Raw genomic sequence first — 13,623 nt, 5'->3', positions numbered from 1 at the left:
GTGTTCCCCTGGGTTTGCTGCAGTGTAACTAGTGTTTCCTTCCTGAAAGAGAAAATGGTGACGGTCTGTTTAATAAAGGGAAGTGGAGGGGAGAAAAGACATGTCAGAAGTGGGATTTGAACCCACGCCTCCATATGGAGACCAGAACACCCAGAAGAGGGAAGACAGAGCCTTGAGTCTGGCGCCTTAGACCACTCGGCCATCCTGACATGTGTGTGACTTGTTTCACCCTAGATACACCTACTTTAACTTCTGTGCTGGTTGAACAGTTGCAGATGTGTTCTGAACTAGATCTAGTTCCCATTCCTGTGTGTTTGAGCTTAAAAGGAAGGCAGACTGTACAGACAAGCCAGCAAGCTGCTTCCACTGCACTGGGGAGCAACCCAGCAGAGTTGGTTCAGACACACACTGCCACCTACCTGGGGCTCTGGGCTACGCCGCCCACCCTTGTTGTTCCAGTGCTGTGCCTGCAAGCAAAGTGCGCTGGGCTCCAAATCAGGGCATCAAGGAAAAGGCAGCGGCATGCAGTGGTAGAAAGCTGCCTTCCCAGTTTGGTGCTCCTTCAAGCCTGCTGGATGCCTTGCTGATTAATCCTAGAGGGACTCCAAGTGGTCAGCTCTTGTGACAGCCCCCCAAGTCCTAGAGGCATGTGATTAGGAGAATTATGAGGAGGAATTTCTATCTTCATGGCAGAGAAAAATTTGAAAATATGACTGAAGTATAACACATTTTCTCAGGAACCAAAAGGCTAAAGAAATACACACATGCATACACACACATAGTACATATGTCTGCAAGCTGGTGCGTCTGCGTGTATGTATAGATCTATACCTATATGCAGGTATCTGAAAGGTGGTATCTATAGAGAGCTATAGATATAGATTAGGGGTGTGTGTGAGCATTTACATGTGTTCATTTACCAAAATTACTGCATAGCACAGATGCACATCTACACGTGCATATCCAGATTGCACAGTAAATATGGTGACTTATGCCAGCTTGAGTGTAAATTTGATACCTGCATCATGCAGGTATCAAATTTACGCCTGTTTAGTTACTGTGCAGTAACACAAGTGTAGAAACCTTACCGTGCAGTAACACTGTACACGTAGATGGACTTGGGACTAACTTTCAGTCCCAAGTCAGTCCACACACAGCGTTAATGTGCTTTAACGCCTGCACATGTAGATGCCGGCCTAGTCCTGCTTACTGGGCAGTAAATTTAAGCCGGCATAAATGCACATATAGACACTCCCAGTGTGTATGAGAATGTGTGTGCATTCATGTGTGTATACATACACAGACACAAACTATAAAAAAAAAAAAAATCTTATGCCAAACTGATGTCTATGGAGAATTTACTGGGGTGTAGAGGAAGCTAGAATATTCTTCTTTTGCCCTTTTTCATGTTTTTTTCTTTCGAGGCCTTTGAAGACTTTTGTGCGGTGACACTGCATGTCTTTCCGTCATCAGCAGAATAAAGCTAGAATAGTTTATAATCTTTAAGGACAGGGTCACAGGTCCACCTGAGTTTAGCATCTCATTATGCTGGCATAAGGGAAAGTGTGGTCATTTCTTAAATGCTCAGAAAATAAATTACTGCTATATGAGAAAGAAGGAAATACCTTACAGGAAAGTGATCATAGCATTGTGAACGCCTTAACATTTTTTCAGGGATCTCATGATTGCTAGAAATTTATTTAGAGCCCAGTGGCTAGAATGCAGTGACTGAAAAATCTTGGCTTGATTTAAAAAACCTCTTAGTCCTTGGAGTTACACAGAAACTTTTAAAAGGTGAGGCCTAAAGTTAGACACACACACACACAAATGACATTTCTTTTTGGAAAAACAACTAGAGATTTTTAAGCTGGTCTCTTGAGTTTGGGGGTGGGGCCCAATTTATTACAACATCAAGCCCTTTTGATTGATAATACTGGAATCAGCAGTTCCAGTGTGCCTAGGTATGACCACACATTAGGAAGGTGCTGCTTCTCTCAAACCTGGCATGCTAATTATGGGCAATAGCAACAGGGGCTGGTTTTGCAGCATCCTTTAGCAATTGTTCAGGGATTAGCTCTAAATCTATGTTAACGTTTGATTAATACCCCTGCTTGGATAGGAAGGAACCCACACACATACATATACACAGGATTATTATTTGTGTACCAATTCTCTGAACACTGACACTAAGTCAAAAGCTCTATTTTTTTGTGCAGCGAAAGCTGTGTTAACCGGCACTTTTTTAGCCGGAAAACTCTCTTAACTGGCATCCAAGGGATGCGGCAAAAGTGAAACCGGAAGTACCACTTCCAGGTTTCGCCGCTGCTGCAAGCAGAGTTCTTGCCACTTCTTCAGCCCACAGCCCAGGGTAAAGCAGCCTGTGCAGGGCCCCCCATCTCTGTCCCCCAACACACTGAAGCCGGGGAGTGCACCAGGCGGTGCACATTTGATGAACCAGAATATTTGATTAACCAGCATCCCCTATTCCTAGGGGATGCCGGATAACAGAGCTTTTACTGTATTTAAGAGTGAGATATAAAGGCAAATAACATTAATTCTGACATTAAAAGGTGAGGAATTTTTAATACAATACGGCTGTCTATTTTTCTCTCAGTTCTGGTCTTCCCCATTTCCACCAAAGGTATAAGTTTTAGCCATGTTGGTCTAAGGACATAGGCAGACAAGGTTCTTTGGGTAAATCTGATATCTTTCATTAGACCAACTCGGCTATTTGAATTGGTCCAATAAAAGATACCAGATTTACCCAAAGAACTCGGTCTGTTTTTTAGGCCGAGAGACTTATTAAGGGTCTCAAACAGACTATGAGCTTTTCTGCCTTGATTTGATAGGGTTTTTCACAACAGTGTCTTGGTACCAGTCATTTCTTAGGCGGTTGAGTCAAAGGTGAGGAGGAGACTGGTACCAGCTGCCCAAAAAGACTTGAACTGGAAGACAATAGGGAAGCTGAGTTGGAGAAACAAACCTATCCATCTAACACACCCCAGTCTGTGGCTGACATGTTACCGCTGCCTCTGTCTCATAGAGGAGCATAGCCCATGGTTACCCATTATGAGGTGCAAGGGTCTGCACAGCCATCATCACAGTGGGTCTAATTGGGCATTGTTCCAGCCAGCCAATCACTGGCCTCAAAGCCGGTTCCCTCATTTGAATGCCCGCCACTATATATACGCAGAGCTGGGGGAAGGACAGTGGCATTTGCAGACAAGGGCTTGAGCAGAGCAGAGCAGGACTGAGTAATGGCTGCTGCCCAGAGAGGAAGGAAGAAGACCCAGAACCCGCGGAGACGGAAATCCTATGGGAGGAGGCACCAGACCAAACAGGGGAAGTCCCAGCACAAGCAAAGGAGCCAGATAAGACAAAAGCCAGCACTGAAGCAGGGGAGGAGCAGCCATGGGATGAAGAGCTCCTCCAATGAGTATGACTCCAACAAGGTGCTAAAACAGCTGAAACGAGATAACAAGCTCTTATCAAACAAAGCCAAAGGGCTGATGATCAGCTTTGTGAATGACATCTACAAAAGAGTGTCCATGGAGGCCGAACGCTTGAGGAAGCAGACTCGGCGTCCCACCATCGGCCCCACACAGATGCAAGCTGCTCTGCGGGAAGTAATGCCAAAGAAACGGGTCAGGCACTCAGCTGCCCCTGTCTCTCGGCGGTCTTATTAAAGAACCATCCCTCCCCTTCCCCCAGAGCTCAGCCTGGCTGGGGTGAAAGAAAAACCAAGAGGGGAGAATTGAGAGGAGCACAAACTAGCTAGACAGACCTCTTCAAGACCTGAAACTGCCTTACAGATGACAATTATAAAGTTTACATGCTGCCCCTTTGGTGAGGGGCCTGCCTTGAAAACAGCTATTCTTCACGAAAGAGATTCCAACATGGGAGGGACTTGAATCAGGGTCTCTCACCGTAAAAGAGAAACTATCGAGACTGATTAAAAATCTGTGAATAAATGGACTGAAAAGATTGTGAGGTGCTTTCCTGATGGAAATGAAAGTCATCTTGGCAGTCTAATAAAATACAATTTTGGCCACATTTTGTCAGTGTTACGTGTTTCCTTTACATTAGAGAATAACAAGGGGGCGTATGGTGAATCAGAATTTAATATGGAGCTTGTGAGTTTTCAAGGATCTCGTAGTTGGGATGCAAAGGCCTTCCCAGAAATAAGCTTCCCCTTTCAATTGGAATTGAAAGGATACACACACATTCATGCACAGATGTTAAATACTTCAACTATTGTGCAGGCAAATCCAGTACATACATAAACAGTCACTGATTTCTGCTCTGTCTAGTCAAATAACCCAGGAATTAAGTTCAATTACAAATCAAGGGCAAAAGGCCATGGTTCCCTTTTATTTATCTTGGTTGCTTCCTTCCAGTGTTACCTTACCATTGCCAATATGGATCTGTATCCAATTGGCTTTCACATACAATCCAATCTGCTCAATAAGGACCAGGTCTCTACCCACCCTGAAGTCTTCACTAGGATAAATAAGCCTATGAAACCTTGGCTGCCATGCTGATGATGCCTGCTCTGAAAAGAATCACAGGCTTTCCACCATCAGTGCAGCAATAATACAGGGAGCATCTCATAAAGCTCTCCCTGTAAAATGAAACTAAAGAACCAGTCAGAAAAAATAGCAGGGTTGGCACGTAGAGTTGACAACCCTCCCAGATTGGCCAGAGACAACCCTACTGGAATTGGCATCGATCTCCCTGTGACTATTGAAAGCAATCCAGGAGATGGATATTGTGAACAGGTTGAACAGTACAATTAATAACATTATGTCACATTGGGAAAAAAATCGTCCAGAATATCTTCAGTCCAACTTGGCAACCCTATTGTCACAGCCAGTATTCTGAATGCAAAAAAATCCAATGGGAAGCAGCAAACTTCATAGGCCTAGACCTCCGTCATCCATTGCGAAGACGTCAAAAGAGAGTAACACACTAAAGGGCACAACCACAAATACATTTTTTCCACTTACCCATTACTTTCTCCAGAAGAAAGAGGTTATAAGCAGCTATTCACCTGCAGTTGAACCCTTTTCACTCCATTTTGAATGCTGTGATAAGCAGTTACTAATTGCAGGAACAGATTTCCTACCTTTTACACATCTCAGTCTATATCTGAGTGTAGGATCTTATCCACAACCCATCAAAGACATAAAACCGATTGCAGGCCTGTGCTGAGCAAGCTGTATCCCATGTCTAGCTATATACAGGACTTTTCCCCCTGAAGAAGGGTGGCTAGGTCCCTGAACCAATTGTCAGAGAGTTGGTTAATACCCAGACCTGTCAGCAAAATCACAGCACCTCACCATGAACAAACCTTCCTTGTAGAAAGATTGCCCATCAAACACTTTGAGCATGGCTTCATTCTGGGTGTTGGCCATTGGGAAGATGCACAACAGCACTAAATCAGTCATTCCTTGGACAATCTGCCTTCTTAGGGCATGTCTATCCTATCAAAGGACCACTATAGGGAGTACAGGGAACCGTGCCCCACTCACACCACACCCTGAATTGGTTAAAGCATAGGCGCTTTAGCATGGTATTGGGCATGTGTCAATGAGCTGTCCTGATACAGCCACTACTAAGGCAGCTATATTACATCCATTTCAGAGAATAGCATTTGCAAAACAAGTGTGCCATGCTTCACCTGCTAGCATGGTCTTTTGTGAGCATATACCTATCTTCACTCAGCTATCAACCTTTTTCAGGTACAGCTCAAGGTTATTTCTGCTTCCTCAGGCCCCTCAGATGCCTGGTTATTAAGTTACAGATAGGTCCAACTACCCTACAGGTGATGAAGGTTCAGATTCAGTGGTCCTTACTACATATTCAGTAGGACCTTACTCCCCAATTTTGACCAACTGATTTCAACACAAACCTTCCTGGAGCAAAATGCAGCCCCAAATATTTTGATTTTGGCTACGACATTAAGCACCTGCTTTAGCCCAACATTTTGAGAATGTTATAGTGAAGAGACAGAAAGATTCAAGTGATCTTGTTGTTTATCCTCTCAGCCTCTTTCTCTATTCAGTAACATCAGAAACCGATGAAAATTATTCACATTTGATTCTGTGGGGCCTCCTCTCAAGTATAAGTTATCTAATTTTACTAAAGTAAACAGAAGTCTATCTGGTATAAGTTCTCTAATTTTACTAAAAGCATCACTAACTTTTTAGTTTTCCAAAAACACAGGCAAGTAATTTTTGCACAGAAGTAATGCAAGAGCTCCCACACCTTCACTTATACACAAAAATTACTCAGGTGTATTTTTACTTGCAGTATTGGGGCTTAAACATGTGAAATGACCTTACCTCTTTATAGCTGAGCGTACATTTATTAAGGCATTTGATATTATGTTATGTAGGTACCAACCATCAGTATCATCTTCATTACTAATACTTATTAAAAGTAAAATTACTATGTGTATAATGAATTTAAAGTAATATTTAGTGTAATAATAAACAAAAAATGATGGGGACTTCCGCGGGTGGATCTAGGATTTTGAAAGGGGATGGGGGGGTTGGGGTAGAGTTAGGGTTGGCAGGGGTGGCATGATACATCATCACCTACAACACAAATTTTCCTCCTGTTAAACCAGAAGATTTACTAGGGGGCTACCCCTATATTATTCAAAGCAAAAATAAAGTATTGGGATGTGAATTAATTTGCTAGATTATATATTCACTTTTAAAAATACAGCAAACTAGGCAACAATAGTCAAAAGATATTGTGTCGATTGGTTTAAAGGTTTGGGTGGAGCAAGGTGGGGGATGCTACTGCACCTCCTCCTTCCCGATCAGCCCCCCGGGGACTTCTAAGATATTAAAGAAGTTGCAAAGCTCTGAAGCTTGCAAAAAAATAATTCTTCCAAGTATTTGAGCTGGTCTAATAAAAAAATATCAGATTTACACAAAGAACCTCAGCCTATGAAGCTAATTAATGCCTGTTAAACGAATTAACTTCAAGGCACCGTGTACAATCCCTTGCTCCTCCCCCCGCTCCCGATCTAAATTACGGTTGTTTGCATCTTTGCCAGGGGGTGGGGGATTACGAGATCTTCCTGAAAAGAACAGCGCAACGTTGATGTCAATACCGAGCATAATGCGCCACAGGAAAAAAAAACAACATTTTCCTATTTAAAACCTGTCCGCTTGAGCAGGGAAAGAAAAGGAGCTTCCCTGACCGGGAATCGAACCCGGGCCGCGGCGGTGAGAGCGCCGAATCCTAACCACTAGACCACCAGGGAGCTTGCAGCCAAGCGCACGGAGAGGCCTCAACAAGCCTGCGGCGCGGGCTCCGCGCTCCTTCCGTTTACAAATAGAAATGAAAGGAGTGGGCAGCAGCAGGGCGCCCCAGGCGAGGCTTCCCTGTCCTCTACTGGTTCAGAAATGTCTGCTGCTCATCTAATGGTGGAGAGCAACAGAAAGCCCCCTCCGCCTTCACTTCTTTTAAACTGGGCTAACATGAAAACAACTTCCAAGGGGCCGGCGGCGGCCCCTGAGCCTCCAGCGAACAGCCTGTGACCGAGATGGATGTCTCCCTCCGCCTGCTCCGGGGTCCCCGAGCTTGCCTGCCTCAAAACAGGAAGGGGGGGGGGGGCACAAAAGAATTGTGTCAGGAGTGGGATTTGAACCCACGCCTCCATACGGAGACCAGAACACCCCAGGGGAAGGCAACGCCTTGAGTCTGGCGCCTTAGACCACTCGGCCATCCTGACACACACTTGTAACGTACCCCCGGCCCTCATGACTGCACCCAGGTTGGGGTCACAGAGGGAGGCCCCACAACGGGAGGTAGCAGCAGCGCCTGGTCCAGTGCAAGCGGAGCAGCAGCTCTGCTCCTTTTCCTGCTGTTTACACAAGCCAGCCCCATGCCCCTCGAGAGCAGGCCCCCAGCTCTGATTGGTGGCTTGCGGTATCATGTTTCCTGCTCATTCAACTGGGTGCCCCGAGGCAGCTTCCACCCCCTCCCCTCCCCTCCCGCTGCGGGGGGCAGGGGAGCAGCAGCCTGTGGAGGACTGGGAGGGGCAGCCTCGTCCCTAAGCACCATGTGCAATCCGTTGATGTGCAATCCGTCGCTTACTGCGTGCAGCTCCTCATGAGCCAGAAGCCAGCCCCAGGGGCAACACCAGTCTGCCAAAGCAGCTTGCGGAGTCGAAGCCCTGAGCCCGGGCTGCTTCATTCATTCAGGCCTATTGATCTGGCTTGGGACATGAAAAATTTTCCTTTAAAAAAACAATCAGGCCTGTAACACCATGCATGCCCTGCTTTGAACTGATTTCAACTGTCCCCAGTAGACCCAGTTGCGGATGTGTACCTGGTCATTCACTGGGAAGTCAAAGCAGTCTGGATGGGACGCTGGTACCGCTGCTGCCTGGGGTGTTTTTGGCTACGACAATGGTGCATCTTAACCACGGTAGGCCCAGGTGGACCTTCCTCTGATGAAGCAGGGAAAGTGCGAATCCCCAGAGTGATCCTTTCAGGATTGAAGCCAAGTTACTTTCCAACCTTTATCCACAAGGAGATTAAGATTAAATGAAGTTTCTGTTGCAGGATACTGAGAAGCTTGTGTCTCAGGTTTTCAGCGCCCAACAATTCGAACACAGCACTAAGTGAAATGCTTACTATTATTAACTCAGTAAGGACTTTCACTGAGAGATCAGCCTTTATTACATGCAGTCATCTGTCTCAAACTGACAAAGGCCTAGAGCAGAAAGTGTAATAATGGTAATAAATGGTCGGCCAGATTCTCAATTGGCATCAGTCAGTAAAGCACCAATTAAATCAATGGTGCTGACCCAATGAATATACAGCAACAGCTAATAAAAATAAAACTAAAAAAATAAATGCAGAGGAGTGAAACTCTAGTTATTAATGGCAGAAAAATAACAATATTTGAATAAAGTCCAAGGTCCCTGAGCCTAGTCCCTGAGCCTAGCAGCCTGTAGGGCTGGCATGCTTAAGGCACACCGTTTTCTGTAGCCAACAGCACTCCAGGACGGGATGTGGCCAGCAGTACCACATCCATCCATCTTTGAGTCCCCAGACCAAATGATCACATGCCCATTTACAGCTGGGTCAACTAAGGACAGAGCAGAAAAGTTGTGATACCCATTAAATGCTCTCCCACCACTCTCTGTTTAAATAAGAATAGTATATTACAATTAATAATCAGCTAGGGGGCAGCAGGAATCCACTGTTGATCATAAAAATCACCCTGGCAAACTAAGACCCAAACTTTATTTCACTTCTAAGGCTCCTGAGTGATACTTAGGCACCTAAGTGCAATCCTGTGCCACCCTCTTTGAGTTCTTGAAAAGCTGTTAATACAAAAAGTGCCTGGGTCTTCCTTTTCTGCACTGATTTATATGGCTTAGTTTGGAGAGTAAGACCTATTAAGACATGTTACAAAAGTTGATGGATTACTGGGGCCTTCCTGTCCAACTTATCCTCCCAAGAACCAAAAGACCTGAGGAATGTTACAGGGATGTATTGGGTAGCCGTGTTAGTCTGAGACAAAAAAGAAATACAAAGCTCAAAAACGCTTGGTTCAGAGATTATACTTTTTATTAGACCAACTAAGAAATTGCAAAAAAAATTATCTTTCTTTGCAAGATTTTGGGTACATGCACCCTATTTTGTTTTGCACAGAGGAAGCTGAAGGTGGATGTGTGTTGCTCTGGGTCCATAAGAGTTCCTTTGTGTGAGCTGCTCTTTGATGTGCAGGACAGGCAGTTTTTCTTCCCTGGTGGTGTCAGATGGCAGAAAGGCAGGGAGGTGCTGGATTTTTTTCTTTCTTGTTTAGTACAACTTCCTCAATGCCCACAGGGGAGAGAACAGGTTACAGGGATCCAGTGTGAGGAGCGCCATTTCAACACAACTGAAAGGGCATTGTTCTAGCCAGCCAATCGCTGGGCACCAAGTTAGTATCTCATTTGAATATTTGCCACTTAATGTGACTGCCACTTGTATTGAAGGCTGAGAATCGAGGGCAGAGACCAGGGTGGAACAATGGCAGCCACCCACAGAAGAAGGAAGAAGTCCCTGATTCAAAGGAAGCAGAAATCCCAGCAGCTGAAGCGTCTGCCCAAGAGGAAAACATCCCAGCTGTACCAAAGGAGGTGGAAGTCAGCACTGAAGCTAGTAAGAAGCCATGGGAAGAAACTTTCTCTCACCAGGTACATTACCACAATCATGGGCCAGCTACAGCAAGGGAACAGGCGCATGTCAGCCAAAGCCAGAGGGTTGATGAAGTCCTCCATGTGCAACCTCTATAGTGGAGTATTTACCGAGGCCAACCGCAAGAGAATGAAGAGACGTGGCTCTTTCATAGGTACCTTGGAAGTGCAAGCCGCCCTGGAGAAAGTGATGAAGGGGAACATTAATGTTGCCAACTGCACCACGACCTCCATCCATAGCAAGTCTAATTAGAAAAAAAAAAATCCCTCCCGTTCCCCTTAGATGTACCATGGCTGGGCTTAAAAGAAAAACAACAGGGGACATAGGAGGGGATCCAACACCAGCCTCAGAGTCTCTAACACTTGCCTGATTAAAGATCTATAATTCCCTGAAAGATGATCTACAAAGCTGCCCTTCACCCCTCACTGAGTGCCTGCCTCCAACAGCAATTCTTCATACGGGAGACTGAACAATAGGAGCAAGACAGAACCAGTACTGACATTTCCAAAATTGGAAAGGAGCAGTGGTCTTGTGGTATCCTGACCCGTTAAGGCTATCGAGCATTGGTCTGGATCAGTGAAAGAGAGATTGTTCTTCACTAGAAATAAAAGAGATGGGGAATATATTAACAGCAAAGACTTTTCTCACTTGGGAGGAAAAAATCAGAAGTCGCAATCCCCGAATCTATGTGAGACACTTCCCCTGGATGAACATAACAGTCTGGACCCTCTGCTCACTGGGATGTCTTCTGCTCACTGGGACATCCTTCATGGTCACAAGCTCAGCCAGTGTTTTCACAGCCTTGGAAATCAGGGATAGTTTGGGACTGGGCCAAGAGAGCCGCCATCATTCAAAACAAAAGGTTTGCCTGTGAGGTGTTAGTGAAAGGGGACACATTGAGGTCATCTTGGCATTGTAATAAACAGGATTTTATCAGCATCTTCTATGATTAAGAGCTTTCTTTACACTTTTCCTTGTTTGTTTTAAAATAAAAATCCAGTCAGAGACGGTAGAGGTGTGTTAGTTAACCACTGTCATTTGGGAATACTATTATATATAAAGAGGAAGGATAAAGTAGTCTTCATCACAGAGGACAGTAACAATCATCCCCAATTCATCTTCCTACCACCCTACTTTGGTTTTGTCTGAATTAAGAACAAAGACAGACAGTTTCAGAGAAGTACAAAGAGAATGAGACTGGAGAACCTGGGTCTGAATCGAAGGAGTAAAAGACATGTTAGCATTAGCAAACACTGGGTGATCATCAAACTCCTGGACAGGTTTTGCAGCCCTAAACAACTTGTTGCCTCTTATATCTAGCATCTTCATGTGCACTGTACACACGATAGGTAAAAACAGGTCACACTGAGGTCCTGTAGTGAGTTAAATAGAATCCTGTTATTTTGCCAGAGTCATTCAGGGAACTGGTTTAAAGTATATAACAAAATAATTCCTTTGCTGTTACAAGCAGCATCCACACTAAGGTGTACTGGGATTGTTGTCCCAGTAAAACCTCTTAAGAGTAGACCTAATGCAATCCTAATTCTGCATGGAGCTCCATCTGTATAAACTAATGGTTCTCAACCTTTTTAGACAGAAGGCACCCTTTGGACAGTCCCAACTCTCAGTTTTTACTGATTTGTTGACTGCAGAAAAATAATAAAGCAATTTTTCTGTTGCAGAGAACTCAGAAAGATCACAACAGGTCAAACTGTTTTTAACACTATGGATTCCTGTTTGAAATCAGTGGGTGCATCCGGACAAGTACAGCCATATGGTATGTGGTGTCGCAAGTGTGTCTGCAGCGCCACATACCATGCAGTCATGTGTTCTCCACACTGAAAAGACACACTGTCCAGGTGTGCGTTGCTCTGTTTTTTTTCCATGGGTTTTTTGACCCCTGGATATTCTAGCTTAAATTAAATTGATATTTTTTAAGTAGGCAAAACATTTTTTCACATTTTCCCCTCATCTTCCTGTTCCCATTGGAGTTGCTCTAAGAATGCTCCACAGACAGACCTTTTTAAATTGCAACTCCTTCTCAGCCTTATTTCAATATAATCACTTTTAAACAAGTAGCCCCATGCATTGCTTTTTGAAAATATAACAGGATTATAGCTGATTCACCTCTCTGGGGACTCCTATATGATTAACTGGTTGTTTAAAATGCTTATTTGTGGCCTGTAAGGAGTTTAAGTGATGTACAAAACTTAAATCCTTACCAGTCAGATTAATATCACACCCAAGGAATGATTTGGACTTGCTTCCAAAGTCCCTTCTAATGATATTGAGTCTAGTTATTTAAGGTACTTAGTGTTTACAGTACTTAGTGCTCATTCTAGCAGGACCCTCACTCATATGCTGAAGTTACTGCTTCCTAATTTAGATTCAAGCAAGCGCCAAAGTGTTTTACTGCATTGTGGAACTGTGCAGCCTTGCCACTGGACCAGTCTGAGATATTTTGATGGACTTGAGCAATCATGGAGGATTCAGCCCCAGGCACAGGTATTCAGGCCAGAATGGAACAACCCGATCATCCAGCCTGACCTTCTGCCTAACACTAGAGGCCAAGGAGCAGTGATCTTGGGCGGGATTGTCAGAACCAAAACATTTGGCTGAGTGGGCACGTCCACACATGTCCCTGACTGCGCAGTTGGTACTGAGCAGCCATTTAGTACTTGCTTTAGTAAGTACTAAATGACTGAGCAGTACCCAGCAGTCCTGCGCAGTCCAAGCGGCACATGGGTCATTTTTGATCCTACTGCGCAGTAGCAATGGAGCTACTACACTGCAGCTCACCACCACTGCACAGTAGTGGCAGTGTCACAGTTAGTGCCTGCCAATGCCATGTCACTGTAGCGACGAGCTACATTGCCGTAGATGAACCCAGTTTCTACCAAACTTGGTAATAAAGCAATGCTCAGAGCAACCTTATGCAAGCACCTGGAAGAATAAACTCCTTGCCCAACCTTTTCCTACATCCCTTGGTAAGGGCAGGGTACCTAAAGGCTCTTGGCCCAGGAACCAGCTCTTTTCATCAACATTTGTCTGTTTTTGCCCAAACCGTCCCTTTCTGGAAAAGGATTCTGAGAAAGGTGCAGTTAGCTCTTTTCAGTTATATCTACAATATTCCTAGTACCAGGATTTGAAGCTAGATTCACAATGATATTTAGGTCTCTAAATACACAGATAGATGCCTGAGGAAGGTTTAAAAGTGACTATATAGTTTTGCCACTGAACCCCCACCAAAAGTCAATGAAAGTTAAGCACCTGATTTATTATGCACCTATATAAAAGCCCATATATATCTTTAAGTAACTAAATGCTGCTGTAAATCTTTAATCTGACTTAAAAGCTAGGCATAGCCTAGTCATTCCTGACCAAGAGACAGAATCACTTGTGCATGGTCCCT

At 44.5% G+C, this 13,623-nt stretch overlaps 1 protein-coding gene and 3 non-coding genes across 5 annotated transcripts in view; all 4 read right to left on the bottom strand.

The window, feature by feature from the left end:
• The window catches only part of CUNH15orf41 (chromosome unknown C15orf41 homolog), a 346,277-nt gene that overhangs the window by 123,080 nt on the left and 209,574 nt on the right, over window positions 1–13,623 (bottom strand). The window lies entirely within an intron of this gene.
• Window positions 102–209, bottom strand: TRNAL-CAA. Its single transcript has 2 exons — window positions 172–209; window positions 102–147 (listed from the first exon to the last, which is right to left on the bottom strand). It is a non-coding gene; the product is annotated as a tRNA-Leu (tRNA).
• TRNAE-CUC lies at window positions 7,208–7,279 on the bottom strand. The gene has a single exon. It is a non-coding gene; the product is annotated as a tRNA-Glu (tRNA).
• TRNAL-CAA lies at window positions 7,646–7,750 on the bottom strand. Its single transcript has 2 exons — window positions 7,713–7,750; window positions 7,646–7,691 (listed from the first exon to the last, which is right to left on the bottom strand). It is a non-coding gene; the product is annotated as a tRNA-Leu (tRNA).

This window comes from Gavialis gangeticus, unplaced genomic scaffold (assembly GCF_001723915.1).
Source record: "Gavialis gangeticus isolate Ggan-Ray unplaced genomic scaffold, GavGan_comp1, whole genome shotgun sequence".
NCBI classification, from domain to species: domain Eukaryota; kingdom Metazoa; phylum Chordata; order Crocodylia; family Gavialidae; genus Gavialis; species Gavialis gangeticus.
This window is presented reverse-complemented; position numbering and strand designations above follow the sequence as displayed.